This window comes from Chaetodon auriga, chromosome 1 (assembly GCF_051107435.1).
Source record: "Chaetodon auriga isolate fChaAug3 chromosome 1, fChaAug3.hap1, whole genome shotgun sequence".
NCBI lineage: Eukaryota > Metazoa > Chordata > Actinopteri > Chaetodontiformes > Chaetodontidae > Chaetodon > Chaetodon auriga.
In genome coordinates, this window is record NC_135074.1 from 17,189,695 (window position 1) to 17,215,030 (window position 25,336).

At 42.5% G+C, this 25,336-nt stretch overlaps 2 long non-coding RNA genes across 2 annotated transcripts in view; both read right to left on the reverse strand.

Moving 5' to 3' along the window:
- Nucleotides 1–3,349: 3,349 nt before the first annotated feature.
- LOC143318667 (uncharacterized) lies at nucleotides 3,350–7,894 on the reverse strand. The gene is made up of 3 exons (XR_013077022.1): nucleotides 6,047–7,894; nucleotides 4,619–4,707; nucleotides 3,350–4,520 (listed from the first exon to the last, which is right to left on the reverse strand). It is a non-coding gene; the product is annotated as an uncharacterized LOC143318667 (long non-coding RNA).
- Nucleotides 7,895–12,545: 4,651 nt separating this feature from the next.
- LOC143324803 (uncharacterized) overlaps nucleotides 12,546–25,336 on the reverse strand; it is a 43,046-nt gene continuing 30,255 nt past the window's right edge. The window contains exons 3-4 of the long non-coding RNA XR_013077485.1: nucleotides 13,905–13,968; nucleotides 12,546–12,648 (exon numbers count right to left, since the gene is read on the reverse strand). This is a non-coding gene — a long non-coding RNA (uncharacterized LOC143324803). The remainder of the gene's footprint in view (nucleotides 12,649–13,904; nucleotides 13,969–25,336) is intronic.

Below are 25,336 nucleotides of genomic sequence, written 5' to 3' on the forward strand. Positions count from 1 at the left end.
TGTTGGGCAAACAGGAGTACACGTCTGGCCTGGGCGCTGAAAACAACCATGCTTTATTGCCCAATGCCTGGGCTGAGATAAACAGTCAGCATGCCACTAGAAGGTTGGGTGTATGTGTGTGTGTGTGTCTGTATGTGTGGGTGTGCGTGTGTGCATGTGTGTGTGTGTGTGTGTGTGTGTGTGTGTGTGTGTGTGTGTGTGTGTGTGTGTGCTCATCAGTCAAAAGAGAAAGACGTATTATCTGTTTGAACTTTCTCAACACAGTCAGGCCACACAGCAGGCCTGCTGCCGCTTTCATTTCAGCTTACACAATCTGGCCTTCCTCTCATATCTGCAATATTTAACATTTTTTAAAGAGCTTGACTAAATTTCCTTTCCTATATCAAGTGTCTGAACTGTAGGAATATTAAAGTATGATTGCTGCAGACAAGTACCAAATGAAAATTTAATAGCAGAGTTGACCGCTGAATTTCAGATAAACTGGTTTTGATGGTATTGATAAGTATTGAGGATCTAATGGAATTTCGGAGCAAAAGTCTTAATTTGTGTTTCTTGTTCCCGCCTGTCAAGTTAATCTGTGCTGCTGTGCTGTATGTTTCCCATCAGACTTACCATATGACATTCTCTGAATTGTTTGCTTACCCTCCTGTGTAATAAGCCCACAATCTGGCAACCACACTGTCCAAGCCTCAACCACAACAGACCAGGTCTTGGTTTTCAGGACAGGGTCTGGTTTTACTGGAGAAGGACGGGATGATGACGGCTGAAGTGAGCAAGTATATATTACTGGCAGCGGTGGAAGAAGAATTCAGATCCTTTATTTTAGTTAAAGTAGCAATACCACAATGTAAAAATACTCCATCACAATTTCCACATTCAAAATAAAAGCACTGAAGTATTATCATCAAAATAGACTTAAAGTATCAAAAGTAAAAGTACAAATATTTTACAAGTAGATTTTTATCACTCGTGCATTAATATGTAAGCAGTTTGATGCATTTTGATGAGGCTGATTATAATCATAGGCAGTATGTGAAACATTAAGCTTTTAGGCAAATAACAATTATAGCTGTTGCATAGTGGAACAGAAGCATAAAGTAGCATTAAAATTGAAAAAGCACAAGTATCTCGATTTTACTTAAGTACAGTGGAGTAGAGCACAGTATAGTGCATCCATGCAAACTTTACAGTGAGAGAGAATCTAATCATTTTACATGTTTGAAAGTAGAAAAATGTGAAGTTTATGTGCAAATCTTTCTCAGATGAAGTTAAGAAGTGATCAGAAATTCTGTGGGGGTTTTTTCTCCATCAGTCCCCGTGAGCTTTGTGTATTTTCTTCTTTTTATTTACATGTATATGCATTTTTTCTTGCATTGTAAGGACTTCGTTTTACGCTCTTGGACAGAGAAAACTCAGACTGAACCTGTGACCTTTACTTTATGGGAGGCACTGTAGTGGTCTCACTTCTCCTGTGGAGCCAGCTGGAGTCTCTTCAATTCCAGCCCATTAGCACTCAGTGGATCCAGCAGCGTCTCTGTCAGACAACAGGCCTGATCCACAGCACATTACCAGCTCCTCCTGCTTCTCTTCTCACATGAAGATCAAGCACACAGGAAGAGAGGTAGTAAACTAGGATCAACAAATTAGTTTCAGCGTGTCCCCTCACTTTTTTACCCTAGAAAACACACACATGCATTGCACACACACACACACACACACACACATTTGGTGACCTGTGTGGTTGTGAGGCCCAGACCTGCCCTGTCTACTCACACATTGATTAGCCCTGAGAGTGTTTGGCCATTAGAGCCCGATCTGCAGAAATCAAACCAATATGTGAACTCTGTGATTAGTGTCAAAAGTGTTACAACGCCTTTCACTCAGAAACCAGAGCTCGGTGCATTCCAGTCCTGCTCCCCATATCTCTGGTATGAAATACAAATACTCTACGATGAGGGAGAGAAGCACACAAGAGATGCAGGGTGGGGGTTATCGAGCAGCTACATTTTTTCCATGGCAATTCGGAGAACATGTCACGCTGGTGCTCCCTCTCTCCCACCTTCTCTCTCACACACATACACGCCATACAGATACACACAGACAATCAGTTATGAAAATATTTCTCTAATGTCAAATGTCCAGAGGCTACTGAGGCAACGCAATTCTCCCCAGTGGGAGGCAGATCAGAGGAGAAGCCCGCTCTCTACCTGCTTTACTGACAGACCTCCCTGAAATCCACTGGCTGCCTCTCAGCTGTAAAGGCAGCCGCAGCGAACAAATACAATCCTATAACCCCAGAGGGCGAAGGGCAGCAATACAACAGAGGCTTTCTCCAAGTGTAGACAGAGCCCCCGACTCTGAACACCAGCCAAAGACATAAATGCCTCATGTATAGTTAACGGTGTCCAAAAAACCCAAGAGCCAAGGACAGGAAAGAAAGAGAGACAGTAGGGTTACAGTACAATGGCAGGGCTGATGGAAGGATGGGGAGGCAACAGGAAGGACTTTTACCACACTGCGTGGGTGATGAGGACGCAGAGGCAGTACAATGGCGGAGTGGGGATGTGTATTTACACTAGGGGTGATTTCTCTGCCCCTTCCCCACCTCTGACTCAACGGCAATATGCTGACTGGAAACTGCAAGATGGTCACTTTCCATTTCACCTTGACCAGACATGTCTTTTAACTGTGCAATGCACACCAATTTAGAGGAGGCTTCTGACCTGGAGTTGAATATTTGACATAGAGCTGTCCCCCTGGAGACAGAGCTTTCTTGCGTAGCATAATAATCTAAATTGCACAGTCATAATTGAGATATGATATCACGTATCTCTCTCAGGGCTGGCTGGCTTGAAGGCAGAGGCCGAGCAGGAAGTTAGCGATAGGAACAAATTGTTAAGAGGAAGGAAATGTTTAAGTCCAGAGGGATGATAGCTGCTGATTCTGCCATAACACATCTCTTAGGACAATTTAAGACGCTATCGAAGTTGTGCAAACTGTCCTACCACTAAATCCTCTACGTTTAGCACTGCACACTGTTTTCCTGTACGGTCACCGTCAACTACAGGCATTCAGATCAGGGCGTCATTCATTCTAATCCCTTTTTAGATAGATAGATAGATACTTTATTCATCCCCAAGGGAAATTCACATTTTATGTTTCATTCATGTTAATTTGGAACAAGGAGTACACACTTTATGGAGGGTAGATGACTATGCTAAACACTTCATGTGTGACAGAAGCAATTTACACATCCAGACGTGTTCCTTCGTGGTGTTCCTACCAAGATCACTTGAGGACATTTTCTCTAAAACAATCAGATTATATTCTTGTAAACTATCCGTCTAGAGTGCTCTACAACACGAGGCTTAATTAGATCGACTGTCAAAAACCCAAGAGCCACATAATTACCAACAAGATGCAGGATAAAGGGCATTTGCAGGTATTTTTTGTTGTCAGGTTATGCTAGCCCCATGACAACAAACAGGACGTGGTTTAGATAATAGGTGGGATGATGGGATTTGCCATTATGGAACAATAAAAGGAACACCAGATTGTTGCAGTAAACATATGCAGTTTTGGAAATTTATCTGACACCGTATAACGGACATAACATTCACATAACAGTTACCTAATGATGGGTGGAGAAATACTTCCACACAGATGCACTGCTTGGTACAATTAAGCAGTTAACATCTAATCATGCTCTGTGGCATAACAACACTGAGCAGGACTAGATGATTCTGATTTTCTATTAACTGGTGTTTCAATAGGAACAGGGACTTCAGTGACATGAGCAAGTATATCTATGGGGAAGACATCAGTAAATAGGATCGCAGCTTGTGGTCAACAGTGCACATTTCATGATGGTGATATCTGTGCACTAGTGTGATATGTACGGAAAAACAGTTTCTCAGGTGACTTAGGACGTCAATGCAGGACGTGATCAGACAATCAGCAAGAACAGTCTGCCAGCAATTACACAAAGAGGGATATTATGGTTCAGTTGCAATGAATAAAAAAAAAACTTATTACACAGATGAATCTATTGGTTTTAAGGTACATTTACAGCCTACAACAAACAACAAGCACAGCGAATAAAAATGAGCCAGCAAGGTCTTTTTTTATTTAAGCAAGATGCCATTTAGAGTAATTCAGAGCTGATATTTGTGGCAACAGACCAAATTATATGATGAAAAAAAACCTACTTTGACACCTTGAAAATAAATCCATGGCACAGTGTTATTCAATCAAACTTTCAACAGCTGAACATCAAGTTAGGTTATTCAAAACTAAGCAAGACCCTCTGAATGACGTTGGAGTTGTTCCTTTGTCTTTTAAGGAACAGAAATGCAGATGAGCTGCTTATACTACTTAAACTAAAAGGCCAGATGTTGAGGGGGTTTTTCAGTGTCATCCATAATGATGTTACTTTCCAGTATGATACCAGTGCCAGATGGTTACAGGTGCAGAGCCATTTGGACGAGGCTGTCAGTTCCCCAAAAGCAACCTGTTTGATTCTGTAGGCATGAAGGAAGTTTGCAGAGATGAGCCAAAAGCTTTCCATGCACAAACCCTTTGTATTTGCTGAGTAACAACCAAAATAAGCTATACTTACCAAACAAGCTTAGAAAAATTCCCTGTCATCATTTCTGAGGAAGGAAGACATAGCAGGACAGCAGTCCACATGGCTGCAACGTCATGGGTCTAACAGGGAGGGGAAAAAGAAAAAGGAAAAGCATTTTTTGAAGAAAAACCACAGGAAGAAAGAGAGACTAGAACATTGTCAAAAATTAAACTTAAAAAACTTAGCACTGCAGATGCCAAATACGCCATACCAAAAAACAAACAAACAAAAAAAATTCAATTTGTAGCCGACAATATAAATAAATATTCAGTTTGAATCTTGAGACCTTAAGATCTTGAGAACTAGAGACTGAGAAAAACTACTTCCTCAAGTAAGTTTACTCAAGTGAGCTTAAGGAACTCTTTCATACAAACAAAAAGGAGTACATTACTTAAATAACATTAGCCAAATCAACAGAATACCGAGTAAAGTACGCTCATAAAATTTAAGAAAACACTGGCTTTACGTTACATAAAGTACTGCCTCTGATCCATACAGAAGGTAGTCCACCAGAGGCAGCATTAAGCCTGTGGATCATCGTTCCTCCCTGCCGTACGTGATGCAACATACCGGGCTTATTGACAAGTTTTTGTTGTAAATGGGGTGTGTAACAAGGAGTGGCCGCCTAGGCTGGATGGTGCACATGTGGGCCACAGCCCTGCGGTGGAGAGCTGAGCCTATGGAGGTCTGGAGCTCCTCTCTCCACAGGTTTAGTCTACATGACTACAGGACTAGGCCCCACATCTGGACTTGACCACCATCAATGCCATTAGCACTAACACAGTGCTGTACCCAACAGAGGGTATTAGAGGACAGTGCAAGCTATTGCAGGCACAAGTGGAGGCTGTAGTACTTTTATCGATTGCATAACCAGGATACCCAACAAACACATCTAATAACTAGATAACACACTTCTGAAGGGATTACGCAGTTCAGAAGTGACTAAAAATGTACGTGTTGGCATATTCATTTATTTTTTGCGCTTAAATAGTTTTGGATGATGAGAGGAGCCTCACTAAGTGTTAGGGAGTAGTAAACCGATATGGAGCAGAGCGGACTCTTATGGTCTACCTACCAGCAGGCCACTCACAGTTCACCACGTATTGCACACTGGAGTGCTCTTTCTCTTTATGACTTTCTGTCTTTACCTCCTCTGTCTGTCTGCTCAACTTTAGAACTGGACACAGTATCAGTTATAAGATGGGAGTTTGTCCAAGCTTACAGATTAAGACACAACTTTTCATATCACCCCTGATTATGTTTTGTTTAGACTCGATAAAGCCTCCTACCCAGCCCTCTCTGTTTCAGCACACATATACACACACATACACACACACACACACACACACATCTACCTACCAAAGCAGTACAAGAATATAAGAGTCACTTGATCACAAGGAAGAGACTGTTTTCCACTACCTCTCTTCTCTTTTTTCATCCTCTTTGTCCTTTGGTGAAAGATGTGGGAGAGCGGGAGCATCCAAAGTCGCATGTAATGGCAAAATTCCAGCAGCCTCACTCGGATGTCCCCTCTTCCTGCTATTCTATATATGTCACCAGGCCTTTTGGAGGGGGCTCTTATGGGAGCCTTTCTGGCGAGAGATTTGTCTTCACACACTCACACACACTTGGCATGCACATACATGCATATAGACAAGTCACACAGATGCCTGACCCACACACACCTAAAGAGGAATAAATGAGAGGGATCAGTTGCAGGGTCTGGGTTTGACCATGAGGAATGCCAGCCGAGGGTTGTGGTCTGACACCTCTCGCTGTCTGTGTCGCTGTCAGCCATGGGAAAGACTACAGCCCAGGAGAGCTCCGGCCAGAGGCTGACGTGATGGGGCAGGATGTGTTTCCAGTGGTGAGGTTTAGCCATGCATGTGGACACGCTCAGAGACCTGTGGAGGAAATTCTCAGCACCCCTTGGCCTCTTCGTCTCGTGGGTGTCAGGAGCAGTGTGCCCCACCAGCCACACACACACACACACACACACACACACACACACACACACACACACACACACACACACACACACACACATTTTCCCCAAAAATCAGCTCCTTCACCATGAAACAGTGTGGCATTTCATATTCAATTTCACTTGTTAACAGGGGATATTCACCTGGAATCTTCCTCGTTATTTGGCATTTACTGTATTTTATTTATTTTTTTTTTTGTCTAAACACACTCCTACAAACCAGAGGACCAGTGAAAGGCCCCTTGGTGACCATATGGAGTCTTAATAACACTAAATGGAGTGATTCATCCAGCTCTGCAGTGGAAGTTATGACTACTCCCTGATGCTCTCTATAAATCCAAGCCTGTGATAAAAGCATCAGTCATTTATATTCAAAAGCAATCTGGAATTTTAATTGTTCCCATTGCACCACATGTTGATTTCCTCTGACAAGAAAATGAGCGGTTTCTGTGCTTAATGGACTGTGACAATCCTTCAGAGTCTCACAACATGGCCACACGTTTCCAATCACAAACTGTACTCTTCCATTCATTCTCTTATTTCTCTCACTCCCTCTCTTTAACCTATCCCACTCTTTTCCTTGGCCTTGAAACCCTCTTTCTTGCCCTCTGATAGAATTAGGGAGTCCTTGAACCATGGTGATCACACTTCCTGAAGCAATTACTATTAAGCAGCGGTGGCCAGAGAGCATAGCGTGGAGTGTGCTACAGAGGCAGGAGGCTGTTTAAATGGAGCCCAGAGAGGAGCCTGGTGACACCCACACCAGAAGCAGCCAGAGGTGCTTTCCACAGGCTGGCAGAAAAAGGTTGGGGTCAGTGGGGGTAGAGGGCTTAAGGGGCACTGATCTGTTTTTACAGGATCCAAGCTGTCAGGATTTACCCACACAGTATGAAATGTTAGGAAACGTTACATTACAGACAGATGTACCTCAGCTTCACATGGAAAATCGGAGGTCCGGTTACACACATTGTATACAGAAAGACAAGGAATGAAGGCAAGATGAAGAGAGGCGGGTTGAGAAATGGTGAAACGAAAACCAGGGTTCCTCACATTCACAGCAATTTGGAAGTTGCTTATAAAATGGAGATTTTCTTTATACATCCCATGGCATGGTAAGCATGTTCCAAAAATTATCTGAAAAGCATCGGAGTAGATAACAAAGCTTGTTTTCTAAATTTTGACAGAATGTCCAGAATCGACATGAGACTTTTATAGCTCAGTGATAATTCATGTTTTTGTTGCACTATTGCATTATTCCACTCTATTTTGAGACGTCAGTAATGCTTTTGTATTCATGAAACACACATATCAAAGTTCTTTAGAACTTCTTTTTTTCAACAAAATTCAGAACCAGACCAACAGTCCTTCTCTCTGTGTCACCCCATCAGCACATCATTTTATTCAGCATCATGGTCTTCAGGACAAACTCAAGCATAAACCAGCTGTTTATTTTTGGACTGGTCTGCTTTAAATCTAATTTGTGCAGGATGGGTGCTGGTAGACCCATGAATCCCCTGCAGCCTTGGAGGAGGAAGAAGAGGAATGTGACCCCGAGAGGTCAGTGGTCCCCTCTCCCGGGTTACAGGGGCTCCTGCACAAGGGCTGGGCCAGGGTCACAGGTCAGTAGGCTTGCTCATTCGGCTCTGCCCTGGCGCCTGCCGGCACAGCCCTCAATTTGTAAAGCGGGAGAGGGTGACCCCAGAGGGCCTCTCCTGGCTTCCCTGGCCAAACACAGGTCTTAAACACTACCAGCCTCCCCCTGATTCTCTTGTTTCCCCTTGACTCCCCCATGCCAAAACCAGGACCCATAGTCTAACACACATACACACACACTCAACACCAAGCCATCCTTAATAAGAGGAATTACCCCAGGCGGGGGCAGAAGAGAAGGGGAGGGGGGAAGCAGGTATACCGCCATCCCCGCCTCATTACTCGGTGGATTTATGTAGGATCATATGCCCTGTGTTTAGTGGCACACTTGGGCGCTTAACTCCTTGACCTGTACTGTGAATAAGTAAATGAAAAAATACAGGGCTAGGATTAGAGAAGCTGGGAAAGGTTAATACAACAGATATAGTGCAGACAGTGTCACTGGCACCAGATCTAAGCTCCAAGTGGACTCCTAACCATTTTGATATGCATTGAACATGTCTTACATACTAAAATACTAGAAAATCATTGAGGCTCGGCGTCAGAACAGAGAGCCTCAATGATGCCAACTTCTGGAGCTTGGCTTTGGAAAAAGCAGTTGGTAACCTTCAACGTCTGACTGTCTGCATCTGAGTGAGTTGCCAGTCTGTCTGTTTCCACTGATGAGAGAGACTGAGCTGTTTCTGATAGTGACTGTTACAGAGAGACCAATTATCCTGGCCAATGAGGACAGGCCTCTGACAGCATAATTACAGGCAGCCTTGCCTTGCAGCAACCATAAGCTTGGGTATGGCTACCAGTCACCCAGCAGTTGGGAACAGGAGACGAGAGGAAGGCAGAGTCAGGACATGGGGGTGGGTCTGAAGGTGTCTTAATCCACCAGGACCCAATGTCCTGTCTTGTCCCAGACTCTGGGGCCTCTCCATGGGCTGCTGAGAGTCGGAGCTGGGGCCTGATTTGGCCCAGCTGGAGGAAGCGGGCGATCAGAGTTCAGTTGGTGCAGACAGAAGTAAAGTAAACAGCCGTGGTCACTGGGCAGGCCGTTAGCAGGCCTCGGACAGATGAGCAGGGGGCCAGGAAGACCACACACATACACATACAGCCAGACCACACAAGGGCCAGGGCTCAGGGGCCTACGCACGCAAGCACACGCCCCATCGGCAGGGTTCCCTTGTGGGCAAAAGCATGCTGCAGGTCAGGGCGGAGCAACATGGAGCACAGAGGAACAACAGACTGGCACAGAGTTGGCCTGGGACCCTCTGAGTGTCTGGATGAACCTTAACAGCATGAGAGAGATACTGGCAGGTCTGAGCCAGTGACTGGAGACATAATCCTCCTATAGAGCAGAGCTGTAAGAGACAGTAAACACAAACAGGAAGAGATTCATAAGTACGCTGCTGTTCCACTGCCAAATCTTAAAGTGCATTTTGGAGAGTCTTTCCGCCTCCATGTTGGAGGCACGCACTCTCGTCTGAGGGAAAATAACACGTACATTAGCTGGGAAATCACATCATGTTGATATAGCAATGGTCAAATAAGCAATTGTCAATAAGATTTATTTTTTGTTTAGTTATTTGCTTAACAAAATGTCCCATAAGGGAAAGCAGCTACATTATGGGACATAATGTGTTGTTTTATATGTTATTGATCTTTACATTCACAACTTATCATGTGTCATATTTTGGAGTAGATAAGTACATTTTGATACAAATATTCTGATGGTGTATGTGTCGATAGTGTAGAATTATCTCTAAATCTCTGATTTCATATTTAATTCCCTGGAGTGGTATTTCAAGAAAAATAAGACTCCCTTTTGGGGGGTTAAGAAAAAACAGAAATTGTCCTGGTGTGCTGCTTTAAAACAACACACAAACATGCACAGGCATAAAAAAGGTCCTGAAATTAATTCATAAATCACCGTGCTGTTTTTATTTTACTTAATCTGAAACTTCAGCGAAAATCAAAAGCACAGGAAAAAACTCTCTCTCATAATTGATGCATCTCTCTCTCTCTCTCTCTCTCTCTCTCTCTCTCTCTCACACACACACACACACACACACACACACACACACAATTAGTACTTTGGCAAACACATTAACACGCAGAGGCTAAACAAAAATAAATATGTACCACACAAACTAACTCCCTCTCTCTCTCTCTCTCTCGCTCTCTCTCTCTCCCTTTCTCTGTCTCTGCACAAGTCCACATAACCATCAGTCTCTTTCTTTATCTGGACAGTGTCAGAATGACCCATGGGAGAGCCTGTGAACGTGTGTGTGTGTGTGTGTGTGTGTGTGTGTGTGTGTGTGTGTGTGTGCGTATCACCCTGACATAGGGTGGAGTGAGGAGTAATGCTCTCAATCACAATTACTCCCCACTGCCACCAGTCACGCTGCCTGCCTCGCATCACCTTACCATGCACGCACGCACACACACACACACACACACACACACACACACACACACACACACACACACACACATTGAAACACAAGGTCAGCATTTCCACTGGAAACACATGATGTACTCTGAGTTCGGCAGCGAGTCCAAGCTCACCTTTGCTGAGGATCTAGTGCAGCTGTCAGAGGGATCAGGCGGAGCAGGGCTGGGCTGCAATATTTGCCTGCTTACAACACACACCCTCCTGTGTATCAGTAATCCTCAGCACCCTGCCTCCCTCTTCTTTCATCGCTTATCTCCGTATTTAATACCACATTTATGATAACGAATGACAGGTAGCTTGGGCTGTGATCCCCCCTCATCTGGCCTTTATCTCATAATGGTACGAGCTGCATTCTTCCCTCGAGCACAGGGCCCTGCAAGCCTTGATAAATCCTGATCACAGGGTGGGCAAACCGTCTGCTAAAAGTTTTTCTGGCTGTAAAAGTGGGCAGTTGAGAAACAAGTACAAGACTAATGAAATATGCAGGACACATGTTTGTCAGTAAGATGTGTGTGCATGCATTGTGCATTGTGCATGTTAATGGGAGGAGGCACAACCAGCAGCGTTGCCGTATTGTCTTGGGATGCACTGTTGAACTGACCTACAGATTCAAGGTCTTTTTGAGTAAAAGGAAGGACTCCTTAACAAAATCTGACTCAAGTCTCAAGTTTTTTGACCTTAGCAGAAGCTGACAATTTGTGTTTGGGGGTCAAGCTTGACAAGGACATGGGTATGGTTCAGTGTCTGCACAGGAGGCTGGGATCACTGGGGTGAGAAATGGCTCTGATTTGAGGTCATGTATGCATGTTTGAGGAAACAGACAGGCAGCAGTTTGTAAAGGTAGAAAATGCTATTGTGAGGCAGAGAGATGATTTAATGTTGCGATGGTGAGGTTAGGTCAGGGTTGTGGGGAGTCTGAGGGGTACTGAGGAGTGGAGGCAGAGAGTTTCAGGGGGAGCTGGACACTTGTCTGCAGGGTAGGGAGCTGTTGAAGGTCACGGAGCAGTGAAATATGGCTGACAGGTAGAGGGGAAGAATAACACAGACTCTGTCCTTCCTGCCACAAGAGCGTCTGGGTCCCCGCCGGGTGACACGCTGGGGTCGTGCCCTGTTCGCAGGCTGAGACGAGATTCTCACACACATAATCATGTAAGACGGACATTCCCTGAAAAGACATCCTATAGAAATGATTGGACAAGAAGATTTGCTTCTGCAAACAGGGAAGATAAAGAAGACAAGACCTGCTGGGGAGACACATTAAGCAACATAATTTAATTGTATTTTTAGAAATGTTAAAAATAATAATGACAGTGATGATAAAACAGACTAGTTTATTAAATATTTTACTCAAATGGAAAGTTTAATTAAGTCATGATATCAGTGAAAACATACAGTTTTTGTAATAAGCGTAAGACAATAATTAAAATGCAATATGCTTCCTGTTTACTGTATGATTCTTAGAATTTTTTATTAATAGATATTAACTGAATTATAATTGTATGGATTCTCCAGGAAAATTTCAAATGAACTAGCAAGAGTAAAGGCTTTAGTTTTAGCTATAATGTTAAAATCTTATATGGCAGGGCAAAAGTGAAAGAGACTCATTGTTGCATTTAATGTCTTTATTATATTAAATATGATAATTGATACTTGCAGAGGCCTTGGCCCAAAGGCTTCAGAGAGCAGGATATTACTATAGCTTGTTTTCAATGTTGACACTGAGCCTGATTGAAAGTTGAAAGACTTTGGCTCTGGTTCCTCTATTGTTTGATCAGACAAGAGAAGTCCTTACCTCTCTAAATTGGTCCTTAATGAGACACGCACGTAGGCCACTTCCCTTTGACCCCCGACAATCCCAAGCTTGTCCTGCAGTTCCTCCTCGGAAAAGGAGGACCAACTGGTGAGGAAACCTTGCTGAGGGAGTAGAGCCGCAGCACAGGAAGGCTTGAGAGAGAAAGAGAGAGAGAGGTGACTCATTTAATTTTTCAATCGTAGACATTTGGTCCTCAAATGCAACACACACTTCCTGTCTTGGCTGCTGCCAAATGCTGCGTCACTTGCATAGGCTGCACATATCAGTGACAAACCCCGTGTGTACAGATGAACTCTGAAAAATCCCACAATCCTAAATTATGATGGAATTATTTCTGAATATTACTGCTATTAAATAGACTTACAGTTTTTTCAGATGAACAGTTTGGACAATAGTTAAGAAAAACAGTTGCATCCTATCCTATAATGATCTTCTTATTCTTCTTCTTATTATTATTCTTATTTTTTTCTATTGGAATCCTGTACACCAATATTATATATAGGACATCTATAAATCACCTGCCGATTATTTTTATTTATTTCATAATGTGATTATGGATACAAAAATATTCTGTACTTTTTCTAATACTTTTTGTAATAACAGTTGTTGTTGTAATGTCTTGTTTACTGTGTGTCCTATTTATTGAACAGTCAAAATAGCAGCAGTTGTCTTTAAAACACAGAGTTATTCTCAATGGAAAATATAGGAGTTATGGTTTAGGTTTGTCAGACAAAGCTGGACGGATGGACTCAAAGTGACTCTGCGTCTGGCTTGTGGACATGTGGAACTCCGTCCAACTTTGACTGCTTTCCAGATGATGGCTTTTTTTTCTGTTATTATTGCTGTCTAACATGTCGAGTACCGATGACGCTTTGCACGGGTTATAACCAACACATTACGCATGAAACATTTAAGTCTGCTCTTAAAATAGCACCTGTGCACCGTCTGTTTTTCAGCTCTGTCTACTACCAAGCCCTCGCTTGTCTGTCCGAACCTACGTGTATTATTTATTTGTCACAAAAATAGAAAAGAAAATTGCCATCAGTCTTGTAAAAAAAATAAAAATAAATCAAAGATATCAGGGAGCAGTCAGGACAGACATTGGTCAAATGAGGATGCAGCTCTGTATCAAATTATTTATCACAGTGATGTGACCACAGAATATTACTGTTTCAGCCATCAGTGACTCCTTCAGGTGCAGCTGTAAGCAGGCTGTAATTTTGGTGCCAAATGATAAAATAATTTTACTCAGACATGTTTGAAAAATCTATTTAAATATTGAAGAGCAGGTAAAGCATTTCATCAGAATCTCCTCTAAAGACATTGACCATTAAATTTTTTCCTTCATATTCAAAATGTCTCCATATCAGATGAAACACAATCACACCTGAGATTACAGTTGTTGTGTTTCCTCTGCAGCTCAAGGCCAGGCTTCAACCCCTTTGTATAGCCTGAAAATGAAACAAAAAACACATTAATTCATCAAAAAGATAAGAAAAAAAAGACATTTCTGTTTTGCATTTTGCAGAAGATGGATGTTTAATGTTTTCTCCAAAAATAAATAAGACCGTGTTTCTGCTTATTGAAACTGAACAGATTTTTATAGCTATCATCTCACCTCATGAGAAATTGTCACATAGAGCCCTCTTTAATTTCTTGGTCTTTTTCATTACATCACATTAATCTGACATTCATTTTTTGTCCAAGGCACAGTAAATAGTTTCCATTCAGCTCTATGGCAGACAATGTTGGACAGACGAGAAAGGCTTTACGATACCGAAGAGCTATTTTAATGTTCACTAATCGATGTCACATAATTTCAGCGAGTGTGCAGCTGAGTGAGCGAGTGTTCGGTTTACTATTAGACCCCTCTAGGTGGCGTTAACATGCTTTAAGGGTCTGTGGGTTGTGATCTGAAAATAGATACTTCACTGAAAAAGAAAATCGTAATTACTGCTCTGTTATTTCAAACAAAACTGCTTCATAAAAAAATAAACATCTTTATTTCATTCTTTTGAATGACATCAGTGATGTGCACAGAATGTGTTTGCATTTGCCACAAGCAGCAGCTGATGAATTGCTTACTGACAAAAGTTATTTTGAGCGCACAACTGCAGCATAGTATTAAAAAGTATGATGAATAGGAAAAAATACAGAAAAATGTCTAAGACATTACATGAAAAAATGATAAAGAAATAGCTGAAAATATATTAGACTGAAAAAGACTGAAACAAAAAAATCTTCATAAATTAGAGATTCTAGAGCATCTCTCTCTCATACACACACGCACACACACAAACACACACACCCACACACACACACACACGCACACACGCGCACACACACACACACACGCACACACACACACACACACACACTGACCGGGTCATCATTCAGAGACTCTTTGGGGTGCCTGTTGCCCTTTCACATATTTTCACATATCTGCTGCACTAAATGCTCATAATTGATGCATCTGTCGGTCAGCTGGCAGCACATGATTGGGCTAAAACAGTCCTGTGAAGAGAGAAGAGGGGGGTGGGGTGGGGTGCATGAAGTAGAGTCTCACAGACCCCTTATAGCTAATGATTTGGGGTCCCAGGGTCCCAGGCTCCATGGCTGTGTGGTCCTGAGCAGACACAGCAGGCTCAGTGAAAAGCAGCCGTCCTCTGGGACAGAAACAACATTCATTCTCTGGATCAAATAGCAGCATAACACTCTAGTCCACATCAGATCTCACTGCGGCACAAAAGAACTGTTGTGTCACTCAATATCAAACAGAGACGAGCATTTAGACAACTCACAAGGTCAGTGTCACCAGAATGTGCAAACACCTTCACCTAGTGAGAGGATTTCACTCATTAGAGTTCACCCTGTTTTCAGTCAGTTTGTCATTCTCTATTCAATTTTGATGAAAACATAATAAATGGGAAAAAAAAAAAAAAAAAAAAATATATATATATATATACACATATATATACAGACATGATACACACACACACACACATACATATGCTTAATTTTTGGAAAGGAATTCATTAATTGCTGGTGTTTCTCATGAGTCCAAGCTTTTCCTTCATCTATATATAGAAACAGTAATGGAATACAATCCTGAGGCATCCAGAGATGGAATAAAAGCCGAAGGGATCTGAGTGATTGCTACTATAAAACGTCTCCCAGGCCTTGTAGAGCTGTAAAGGACAAAGAGAGATAGTTGGACAGGCCTGTTCTCAGGCTGCAAACAGGCGTCTGGCTGCCCTCAAGACAGCCCTGTCTCTCTCACTCTCTTTCTCTCTGAGTCCTGGCCTCTTTCTTTTTCTCACTTTCTCTTTGTTTCTCTTTCTGTCTTTCTCGTCTCTCTCTTTTCGCTCTCTTTTTCCCCTTAACTCTCTTTTAGCATAATTTCTCCGTGTCTCTTTTGGTCTTTCCTTGTAGAGAGCACCGAGCATTGGTCTGACAGGGCTATTTAAGGCTATGAATGTGTGTGTGTGTGTGTGTGTGTGTGTGTGTGTGTGTGTGTGTGAGAGAGAGAGAGAGAGAGAGAGAGAGAGAGAGAGAGAGAGAGAGAGTGTGTGTGTGTGTGTGTGTGTGTGCGTCTGTATTGGCAGGGGTTAAGGCAGAAGTCTGGGGAAACAGTAACCAGAGAGTGTCCCTGAAGTGTCGGATCGGGTCACAGAGAATCGTGAGTCTTCTGTGACCCATCATGAAGCAGAGCAGTCGACAGGGAGTTCTTATCACACCGCAGTGTCATTCACAAATCAACTTCTCCAGACACACACACACACACACACACACACACACACACACACACACACACACACACACTTTTCTCTTGACAGGCAGATAGACTTTTCTCCTGAAGTTCTGTATAAGCAGCTTTTAGCACCACTTATTTCATGCGCTAAAACCAAAACCGCACTATCCACTTTATTTGTTACTCATCCAGTTTCCCTTAAGACAGACACAAGCATGCGTAGGCGCAAACATGCATAAGAACGCATACAAACAAACACACAGATTGACGTCACAATCAGAAATTATGGGGTGATAAAATGATGTTGAGAGAAAAACCGAGGCTAGAATGTGTGCTGCACGTCACTTCAGCATCAAGGTAAACAGATAACATTTCAGAGTTTCCAAATCAGTTTTTCATCACATGCAAAAGCACTCAAGAGCAAGATGAATTATGAATCACAGCCATTAAATCTAAATTTACCCAAATTCCTGTGCACTCATCACGGGCAGTAAGTTGATTAATGCTTATGTGAGTGAGTGAGCGTTCAGGTACTTTAATTCTCGTCTTGTGTTTCTGTTGTGTGTGTCTCTGCCTCCATGGTGTGTGTGTGTGTGTGTGTGTGTGTGTGTGTGTGTGTGTGTGTGTGTAAGCGGTTGGGGGAGCAGCACAATATGAGGAGAATTCATGTTAGTCAGCTCTCAGAGAGGTCTCAAATGTCTGTTTTCCTGACGTGTGATCCATAAATATTTGAAGTGGAAAGGGCTGCGCTGCGTTGTAGGACAAATCTAATTAACCCAGAACTTCCTAAGGGTTCCTCTGTCTGTGGGCCTGCGTGGGTGTCTCTTACATCGCAAATTCACCTCCCTACAAGAGTCTGACTCCTCATTTAAACCACTCAAACCTTGAAACATCAATCAGTCACTTAAGTTAAAGACCTGATTTCAGTAAAGGAGTTCAGGAAGAATTATTGAGAGGAAGAAATGCTGATTTCTTCTTTTTTTTAGATTTTTAATTTGTTTTTATTCTGAAATTTCCCTGAAAAGTGTTGCGGGTTCACACTGCAACTCAAGAATTTGCTTAGACTAACTGGTAATGTAAATGGGATATTATTAAAACATAGTGCAGATGAAGCAACGTGTATTTTGACGCAGCTGCAGAAAAGATGATAGCCTGTATTTAAAGAGTGTTGCCACTGTGGTGAGACAGAAAAGAAAGACAGAGACAACCATATGACCAAAGAAAACCTCTTTTTTCTGTCATTCTGTCCCATTTCTCATCAGACGATCCATATAAAGTTCAAATTACGACTCTTGGCATTGTCTGTTTCTCCAGCCCAGTCTGTGTGTTTAGTACAGAACTACAGTAGCCTATGATTCAGTGCATTAAACATCTCTTCCCTCTCTGTTCTCAATCTGACCCGGGCAGGAAACACAGTGCCTCTGACATACTAAAGTGCTGCTGATTCCGAGATAGTCTGCCATCCTTTTAGCCAGATGGGACATGAGGCCTCGTCTTCTTAAAACCAGCGCTGGAACGCCCAATTGAAAAGACGGCTTGGGTGAGGATGTAGGGAATGAAAAGCCGTGCATGGATCTCATTCCTGAGGCCTGGGGTTGCTGATTTCATTAGAGTGCACCACACTATTAGAGCCGCCTCAGTTTGCTTTGCAGTCGCCCCCGAGCCTCACATTTCCATAATGCAGCAGAGGATTCAGTTTCACACGAGAGGGCCACGCTCAAACCATTTCCGCCGTAAACCGCTCGTTTAAGTTATTATACATTTTCACAATAAATACAAAGGGAAATGCGGCCAGCATCTCGTTAGAGGAGGTTAGCTCGAAAAGCCACGTCAACCCACATGGCGTTCCTGTCGGTACAGCGTCATGTGTCGATTTACTCTGCGATAGAAAAGCACTCCATCCTTCTTCATCGCATGCTCCACTATTTTTGTTTAACACTGGCAGCCAGCTGAGGAGTGTCTGCAGCTGCATGAGTTGAAATAAGGTGAAGGTGCTGCGTACTGTAACAGGTAAACCTTCAGTTCCATAAAAGATCACCGAGCTTGCTGGGAGGAGTACGGCCTCATGGGCAACCAATGAGCTGTGTTTGGGTCTGCACTCTCAGGCCTGCCAGCAGTTATTAGACACACAGAGGGAGGGCTAACGCCTGCTCCAGATGTTCCAGCACAAGCAGCAACAGGGAATTGGATGAGACCTTGAATTAAAAAGCATCACACACTGAGCATATAGTGCACTTCCCCTGTGCCCCTTAGAAGTGCTATACCATTTCACTGCATACCACCAACAGTGGACCACTGAGGCAGGATAATGAGAAGGGCCAATTAGGAGCTGTTGGACGGGATAAGACATTTCAGAACAATACTGCCTTTATTATGATTTCTCAGTAGCATTAGCACAGCCAGTGTGTGTGCTCATAGTTGAAGCTGCCTCTAGAATACAGTCACCACTTAAATCCTTCTGCTTTATGTATTTAGTGCTGACATTAAAAAAGGGGGAACTCTGATTTTGGATCAGAGGCATTTCCATTATTTTTTTTAATCTTTTTGTTTTTTGTATGCATGCGTAGCTTTGTTAATGGAGTTGTATGTGTTTCATGTGCCAACCAAGAGGTGTGTGTCTCCTGCAGTGACGGAAAGTAACTAAATACATTTACTCAAGTAGTCTTAAATACAAGTTCATGACCATTTCTTTACATGACAACGTCAAAATGAAATAATGTTAAAGTGCCGCTAAATAAAATAAGCAACATTTTGTAAGTAGTCATTGTACAGAAAAAACTTTTACTTTTTATACCTAAAGTAAAGTCTGTTGGCAATACTTGTGTATTCTTACACATATGTGTTAAAGGCAGCATTTTTAATGGAATATTTCTACTATGCAATATTAGATTACCCCTTTCACTTACATAAGGTTTCCAAATACTTCTACTACTGGCCCGACATGTTCCCTGGCTCTTTCTCTCTCTCTCTCTCACACACACACACACACATATTCACACGCATTCAGTAATAGGAATATACTGCATTTGTATGTGTGCAGCACGATTTCAGCGTCTGAGTTCAGCGTCACTATATGATTTGCTTCCTGACGTTCACAGAAACCAGAGTTTTTGGACTTTGTTCTACATAAAACATAGCTTTTATGTTTAAAATGACCAAGATATATATGGAAGACCATTCATGCTTTTTTTAATTTTTTTTTTTTTTCAGCTGTGATGCTAATGAAAGGCTACTTCACATAACAAATGAGACATTACAAAGAGTTGTTTAGTCTCAGTGGTTGTTTAGTGCAGACCACCTCAGGCCCTGAATGACAGACAGAGAGAGATTTGGTTTGGGTGAGTGTTTTCTTGTGCCTGTGCAGTCCCTTGTGGCAGCAATTAACCTCGTCATATAAGGCAGTCTGATGGTTTTTGTCAGTATCTATTATCAATCTTGCGTGTATCTTATGGTAAGAGAAATGAATAGCATTTGCTCAACACATTGCAGTCTGGCAGCTGAAGCAAGGCATTAAAATTAGCTTTAATTTTGATTATTTTGCATTGTCTTTCTCAGTAGGTAACACTGTGAGACAGAGAAGCTCACAAGGTTCTGCAAATCAATCAACTTAAAGATTTGCACACAGATACTGTCTGAGTCATGATTTCGATGTTTTGATTCTGTCGCTGTATTTGCCAAACCATGTGACACTATCAACATTTGTGGGAAGGTGAAAGAATCAGCAGCGGTGGAGAATACCCTGAACTTCCCAGCTCTGATTCACCGGCTACCCCAATTAATACACCCTCAAAAGGAGAAAATAGTCCATGTTAAGTGGTGCTGTACTTAAGTTAATTTGTCAGATAAAATGAGATGAAAAACATCATGTATGAACCGGACGAGCTGACAAGCATCAAAGAACGTCTTTGTAGATAGTATAATTATCTAACTCGTTGTTGAAAGCTATACCCTTATGAGTAAAAAAGTCAAGAGTTTTAAACCTCGAAATAATTGCTCCCCTCTTTCCCCTTCTCCCTCATTTGGTCTTATCTAGGTTGTAGCCCTTGATGGTGAGACAGTGTTAGACCACGGCGGGAAATAGAGAACATGCATGCCATGTCGTCAAGTCAGATAAGAGACTACTCAGAGTGCGTGTCTATGTTTAAGTGCAAGTTTACGTGTGTGTCTGTGTATGGCGTAGGAGAGTCTGGGTCTCTGATTGCCTTTGCTAGGCTTCCCACATTAAAGTGGCCTCTGCCCCAGGGAAGAGATTCCTGGCTGCATGGCAAAATGGAGAGGGGTGGGGAATATGGCAAGGGAAAGATATGGGAGAAGGGAGTAAAGTGGGAGGATAGGGGCATTTAGGTGAAAAGGAGCTGCCAAAACAACTCCCAGGCTTCATCTGGCCTGCATCCAACTGTCCGACACACTTGTTCACTCTCTCTCTCTCTTGCAAACACACAAATACACACAGCTTCGCCCCCACCACATGTTCCTAAGTGCGGACCGCACAGGGGGTAGCCCCCTCACCTCCCTGCCCCCATATCCCGTTCCTCTCTTCCCCCTCTCAGCTTTAATTGAGAAGACAAATGGATCTTTCAGAGCCCACTACTGCACCACCATACATCAGTCATGACAATGTTAGCTTTATAACGGTGGGCTTGCCATGAGCCGAACCATATGTTAGGCTCGCGCCACATGCACGAGCAAACACCTCAATACCATGCTAATGGCGCCCCAGTAATTGCCTGTTGTTTTATTATTAAAGGTAATTTAGGCCCTAATGGAATTCATTCAGCATTGTGCGTCCGCCCCACCCAGACGGCACTGTGGAGAGAGCACGCTTCCTGTGTCCCACATCAAGAAACCCTTTAATCTCCTGAAATAAAATATTATTCTACATGATGAAACATACGACAGAGAGCCGGATACCGTCCCGTTTTTCATGCTAGCCTCTCACTAGCCGCTGTAAGGCGATGTATCTTCCCATGGATAGATTCTTTCATCAGACTTATTCTCTTGTTTTCTGTCCATACTCTCAGCTAAATCATCATCGTCTCTCCTCAAAAGCTAACCAAGTGTCCTCTATGTACATTGAGTTTGACAAACCCCAAACGTGCCTGACAGAGATAAGACATGACTTCATGTCACACTTTCCTGCGTCTACCCAATGTTACCAAACTTGTGCAAGTGCTTTGTCTTTATCGAGCACAACCTGAGTCAGGTGAAGGTCGAGCTACAGAAAAAGTTAAGATGCCTCACATTAAAACTGTATTTCCCTCCTATATGAACTAACAAACAAGCTGGCAAGAACACCACTGGATGCAACATAAAACGGTGTGTCCAGTGTTAGCAACTTAGCAACTTAGCAAAGTTGTCTGTAGCTCTCTGTTTTTCAAATTTGGTGCTGATTATCAAGTTTGAAGAAACCAAAACAAAAGCAGAGCACACGGTGGTAATTCAGACATTAATATGAAAAGCACAAAACAACATAACAAGCCATTGTGGAATTAATGCATAAACAGTCACAAAACAGGTTCGCCTGTGCCTGAAAAAGCCTGCGTTCAGATGATCCTGCAGTTTTCATGACACTGTCTCATGGCAGCGTCCGCAATCTGCTCCAGATTAATATGAGTGGGAAGAAACAGGCCACTGAAGCCTGATTTATTAAAGGCCAGACACAGAGTTATGCGAATGTGATAACTTTTAGTTACACTATTGCTGTAAAAAAATATGATGGATAGTATGACAGCAGTTCATCTTAAAGAAAAGCAGATACTCCTCAGATATGTGAGAAAATGTCACTCAGACATCCACAAACTGAGAATCTGCCATAAGATTTACGAATGTGCTGTGACACTCTGGTGACTTTCTCAACCTCTGTCAGCATAAGCTCATTTATAACACACACACACACACACACACACACACACACACACACACACACACACACACACAGTAACAGACAAAGTTCTGTGTGTCCTTATCAGTTTATCTTCAGTGTCTTTCTTTATTCTTATTTTTTTCCTTCACTGAGATCTCCGGGGAGTTTTCAGTTCTTACAGCTCGATTACCACTGATACATTTCTCACCTCGTTACCCTTTATTGTACCTTTTCCTTCACTCTTTACACATTTCAAAATGACTTAGTCAGTTTCCCAACACAGGAAGCCAGCGTGGTACCCAGGGATCATCTGAGGCTGTGTGATCAACATCATCTCTTCTTCCTGCGTCTTGCTCCCATGGTTTTTCATGCCTGGTGTCCAGCATGCCTATCCTCTGACTGGAATTACTCTCATCTGGGGCCAAAAACACCAAAATAACAGTCGTCCCTCCCCTCATCTGCTCGCTCTTACACTCTGGTCACTTTTCCACTGTCTTACAGCTACCCACATGTGACACATGTCTCTGAGAGTGTGTGTTCTCATGGGCTGGTCACCGCGGCCCCACACTGCATTTTATCACGTTATTTTGAGCATGTTGAGAGGTGTAACCACAGCATGGTAGATTGTTTCTTTCTGTTTCTATGACTCCTAAAATTTGTCTTCTCTCGCTTTTTCTCTTTACCCCCGTCACTGTTTCTGCCCTCTCCCTCTCTCTCTCTCCCTCTCTCTCTTGTTCCCAGCAGCATGTGAACATTAGCCAGGGTTTTTATCAGAGGGCTTCCAGCAGAGCTCCAGCAGGCCTTCCCAGGAGAGGAGGCTACAGGAAGTCGTAGGATGATAAAACTGGGCCATTACTGGGCCAGCACAGGACCCCAGGGTTCATTACCCCCCTCCTCCTAATCTCACTCTGTAACTGCAGCACAACATAATCCTGAACACACCTCAAACTCATTATTCTGTATTACCAGTATGTGCTGGCCTATCACTCACATTCAAGTTTTGGTTCACTGAAATTGTGCTTGTGATACTAGAGGAAAATTAGCCCGAAGGTTTGACTCTATTTTGTTTTATGTCATTCACTATTCGAATCACAAAAAATCGGACATGTGGGAAGATTCAGATGGCAGGAACCAGGCTTGGTAGAAAATAGCTTGAAGAAGGTGTCTTTGCACAAACATATGTGAGGGATGACTCAAAGAACTCAACGAATTTTAGTATAGCAGGAAGGAGAAATTGTAGTGAGATAATTTACTTCTTAACAAGTAAAAACAGCATGAAAAGTTCCTCAGCATCAAGCTATTACTCAGCACTCTGCCAGCCCCTGAGTGTGGGTGCAAGGGGGACATAAGAATAAAAACAGCTGCCTCCAGAGTGATGTCACAGCCTTGAACACCGCTGATGTAGCTCCTAAGAATAGTACACAAAAACAGATCTTGAATAGTAGCTTGGGGATCGCAGAGAATTAATTGGCAGTGGTGGTCTTGTGGAAGTGATGACAGCTGATAGAGTGAGCAGCTGGAAATGACAGCAACACCACAGCAAAGCACCATGTAGCACTCAGCAGCAGCAGCAGCAGCAGGAGCAGCAGCACAGAAAGCACCAAAGAATGAACAGATACAGAGAGGGAGGGAGCAGTGGTCAGCTGTGGCTGATTATTTCATAGTATGACCAGGACAAGATTAAAAAGTTTATCCATTTGATAAATATGAAGCTACTGCAAGCCGCTGCTTAACTTAGCTTAACTTGAAACAAGTTACAAAGGGAACCAAATATGCCTTCCAGCAACTGTGAAGCTCACTAATAAACACATTCTTGTTTGTTTATGCTTAATTCGTACAAAAAAACAAAGTGTAGGCGCATTTTGTTTCTTTCGGACAGAACCATGCTAGCTGTTTCCCCCTGTTTCCAGTCTTTGTGCTAAGCTAAGCTAACTGGCTGCTGGCTGTAGTTTCATATGTATAAGCTTATTTTGCAAAATGCTGAACTAATTATGAAACCATGTGGACATAAATGCCATTCAATTAGTAGATGCGTTTCTAAACTTTTCCATTTAACTGTTTTGGGGTTGTGTGAAACTGAAAAAAAGAAAAAAGAAAAAAAAAGAAAGAGACAGAATTATTTATTTTTTATTTAACGCTCCACTTCAGGTCCACTGGAAAGCAGATCTGAGGAGTCAAGTGTACTTTTGTATTTTCATTTCACTTTATTAGAATCACCCTTCTTTACAGTAAGTAGGTCTATAAAATGCTTCTTATTGCTTCTGACATTCCTCTGCCAATCCAGAGAGAGCAGCCAAATGACCCTTATGCTCTTGGGACCCCCTGTTCCCCTCCCCGCTCATACCAGCAGATCAGCCCAGCCAGTTTCCTTATCTGTTCACTACTCAATTACCCTGTGCTGCAGAGGGCATTTGAAGCCTCAGACAAGTGGCCTGGAGGTTACAGTGGGCTGAACTGGGAGGAGGCACGGGCTGCTGATGGCCTTTTAACCCTCCTAACACAGAGATAATGAATGATAGGATGGGATGTAGTGGCTCAATGTTTGAGTAAGTTAAAGGTGCAGTGTGGAGGATTTAGTGTGACCTACTAGCAGACATGAAATCTAAGATTCATAGTAATGGTTTCAGTAGTAATCTTTGTGTTTTTGTTGCCTGTTTTTTTAGAGTGATGTTGTCAGACCGCTGCCTTGAAAATTTTGATGTTCTTGAATTATGTTGTTATCACAGATTAAGCATAAACATTTCTACTGCATACCTCTTGTTATTGATGATATATTGCCATCCGTAGAGTGAAATGTCATTAACAGAAAATAAATATAATTATAACTATATTGTTATCATCAAACAGACAGGTGCAACGTAAATTTCTTAATTGCAAATTGTGGACACAATCTCAATAATATTTCAAAATAAAAACATGCCAACATTTGACAGTGTGCACAATTTCACATTTCCATAAATCGGGTCAAATGTCATTGCTTGTTAATTTTTTATTTCCACTGTTTTTCTTGCCAGATTCAAAATCAAAAAGTTTAGGATTATCCCTTCAATGCTAAATGTATCACATATCACATGCATTTTAGTCAAACAGCTGAAAATGGATTAATTTGATTTAGCCTTCGATGTGAATCTCTATTTGTCCGCCTTCACTGGAAACTGCAGTTCAGCAGCATGTCATTGACGGAGGTAGGAGTCAGTGAAATGTG